The 3,419-nt window shown below is 34.8% G+C and overlaps 1 non-coding gene across 1 annotated transcript; it reads left to right on the top strand.

Annotated features, from left to right (window-relative positions):
• The first annotated feature begins 3,312 nt into the window (after nt 1-3,312).
• LOC136228308 (small nucleolar RNA R71) lies at nt 3,313-3,419 on the top strand. Its single transcript, XR_010688637.1, has one exon. It is a non-coding gene; the product is annotated as a small nucleolar RNA R71 (small nucleolar RNA).

Raw genomic sequence — 3,419 nt, 5'->3', positions numbered from 1 at the left:
TTTGATAGAGATATTCATCAGGGAAATCATCTCGTATACCGATAGTTTCACCTATAGGACCGTTTTCAACTTCGAGTCTTGATAGATGATCGGCGATAAGGTTTTCTACTCCCTTTTTGTCTTTAATTTCTATATCAAATTCATGTAATAACAAAACCCATCTAATCAGACGCGGTTTTTCATCTTTTTTAGCAAATAGATACCTTAAAGCTGCGTGATCGGTATAAATAATAACTTTAGATCCTAGCAGGTATGACCTAAATTTATCACATGCAAAAACTACCGCTAGCATTTCTTTTTCTGTTGTAGTATAATTTAATTGTGCACCGGACAGTGTGTGACTGGCATAATAAATAACGTGAAGTTTCTTATCTTTCCTTTGACCTAAAACACATCCGACGGCTAAGTCACTTGCATCACACATGATTTCAAAAGGTAAATCTCAATCGGGTTTAGCAATTATGGGTGCACTGACTAAAGTTGCTTTCAATGTTTCGAAAGCTTTAACACAATCTTCATTGAAATCAAAGGTTGAGTCTTTCATGAGTAAATTAGTAAGTGGTTTGGAAATTACAGAAAAGTTTTTAATAAATCGTCTGTAAAAACTTGCATGTCCTAAAAATGACCTTACTCCCTTAACAGTAGTTGGAGGGGGTAATTTTTCTATTATTGAAGTTTTTGCTCTATCCACTTCTAATCCTTTTTCAGATATTTTATGACCTAAAACAATTCCTTCGTCAACCATGAAATGACATTTTTCCCAGTTTAAAACTAAATTCATTTCTTCACATCTAGACAAAACTTTATCCAAATTTCCTAAACATGCATCGAAAGAATCTCCGTAAACTGAAAAATCATCCATAAAAACTTCAATGATATCTTCAATGAAATCGTTAAAAATTGCAGTCATACAACGTTGAAATGTTGCTGGTGCATTACATAGACCAAAGGGTATTCTCCTATATGCAAAGGTTCCATAAGGACATGTGAAGGTTGTTTTATCCTGGTCATCCGGGTAAATATAAATTTGAAAGAATCCGGAGTAACCATCTAGAAAACAATAGAAAGTATGACCGACTATTCTTTCGATCATTTGATCAATGAAAGGTAGAGGAAAATGATCTTTCCTGATTGCTTTGTTAAGGTTCCTATAATCTATACAAACCCTCCAACCGGTGGTGGTTCGCATAGGTATTAGTTCACCTTCATCATTCCTTACAACAGTTATGCCTCCTTTTTTAGGTACACAATGGATTGGACTAACCCATTCACTATCCGAAATAGGATAAATGATTCCATTGTCTAAAAGTTTAGTAATCTCATTTTTTACTACTTCTTTCATGTTCGGATTTAAATGTCTTTGCCTATCCACTTTAGGTGGCTTATCTTCTTCTAAGTGAATTCTGTGCATTACATTACTAGGATTAATTCCTTTTAAGTCTGAAATTTGCCATCCCATACTTCCTATCCTATTTCTAACAACTTCTTTCAATTTTTCTTCTTGAACATGTGTTAATTTGTTAGAGATAATTATAGGTAGAAAATCGCCTTCGCCTAAGAAAGCGTACCTCAAATGGCTTGGTAACTCTTTAAGTTCTAATTTAGGGAGAATTACGATTGAAGGCGGAACTGGTCCATCTTCTCGAATCAAAGGTTCTGGGTCCTTATCTTCTAATTCTTCACCCAATATAGGTTCTATTATTTCTTCTTTTTGAATAATGTCATTGACACATTCTTCAACTAAATCAAGTTTCATACAAGCGAATTCCTCCGGATATTTCATTGCTTTGTTCATATCAAACTCAATCTTATCGTCTCCTATCCTTAAAACTACTTTCCCTTCCGACACATCAACTAGAGCACATCCCGTGTTCATAAACGGTCTACCAAATATCAGCGGACAATTAACATCATATGCAAAATCTAATATAACGAAATCGGTAGGAAAAATAAATTTGTCAACTTTAACTAAAACATCCTCAATTATACCATATGGTCTTTTAGTGGTTTGATCCGCTAATTGCAAAACCATATTGGTACGTTTGATATCTTCTTCTAAACCTAATTTATTAAAAATAGATAATGGTATTAAGTTTATACTTGCTCCTAAATCACAAAGACAACTTGGGAATTCAATATCTCCCAATTTACACGGAATAGTAAAACATCCGGGATCTTTGAGTTTAGTAAGCAAATTACTCGACACTATCGAACTACAGTCTTCAGTTAGCGAAATGGATGAAATTCCTTCCCAACTAATTTTCTTTGAAATTAAATCTGTTAGGAACTTACCATAATTGGGAATTTGCATAATCGCATCCATAAATGTCAAATTAATGTGCAAATTTTTAAGTTTGTCTAAAAACGTTAAAAGTTGTTTGTCATAGTCCTTATTTCGGACTTTGTGTGGAAAAGGTGGTTTGGGTACAAAAGTTTTTGTACTTGAGTCAATTGGTGAACTTTTTGTGTTTAATGTATCTTCTTTGGACTTTGGTAAATCAGTTCCTGGTAAAGTTGAATCTCCGGGTATTTCCGGACCTAAGTAATTTTTCCCTGAACGAAGAGTGATAGCCCTCATATGCTCTTTCGGATTTTCTTCCGTATGGCTGGGAAGGTTTCCCTCTTTGCGGGATGGAATTGATTTAGCAATTTGGCCAATTTGAACCTCCAAATTATAGATGCTAGATGAATGGTTTTTAATAAGCTGATCGAATTTATTCTCGATCCGTTTAAAACCATCGTCGTGATTACTTATTTTTCCACTCATAGCATCTATAAATTTGTCGATTTTAGAAGATAAAGTGCTAATCGTATCTCTTGATTGATTTTGATAATTATTGGTACGATTTTTATTAGCATTTGCATTATTATTGTTATCTCTCCAGTTAAAGTTAGGATGATTCCTCCATCCAGGATTATAGGTATTAGAATAAGGGTTATTAGTTTGGTTTTGCCCTTGGACAAAATTTACCTGTTCAATCTCGCTTATACCTTCATAATCCACACCCGTTTGGATTGGATTACCATTAGAATCGCACGGTGCCATAAACCTATCAATTTTGTGCGATAAGGTAGAAAATTGGGCTTGTAACATCGCAACTGGATCAAGATTCACTATACCTTTAACCGATGATGTGTTCGAGGATGATGGTTTCGCCACTGGTATATGTCCACGATCCGCGGGCCACATACTGCTGTTAATTGCCATTTCCTCCAAAAGTTCTCTTGCTTGGGCAGATGTCTTTTTCATAAATAACCCTCCCGACATAGCATCTAATGAACCTTAATGTTTGCATTAAAAGTGCGTCGGGCAACTGGTGGTGTGGGCATAAACGTTGAAGTTCTTTAAAACGTTCCCAAGCCTCATAAATAGTTTTGTTATCATGTTGAGAAAAAGATGTTAACTCTTTTATGACTCT

The sequence above is a fragment of the Euphorbia lathyris genome, chromosome 4 (genome assembly GCF_963576675.1).
Source record: "Euphorbia lathyris chromosome 4, ddEupLath1.1, whole genome shotgun sequence".
NCBI classification, from domain to species: domain Eukaryota; kingdom Viridiplantae; phylum Streptophyta; class Magnoliopsida; order Malpighiales; family Euphorbiaceae; genus Euphorbia; species Euphorbia lathyris.
This window is presented reverse-complemented; position numbering and strand designations above follow the sequence as displayed.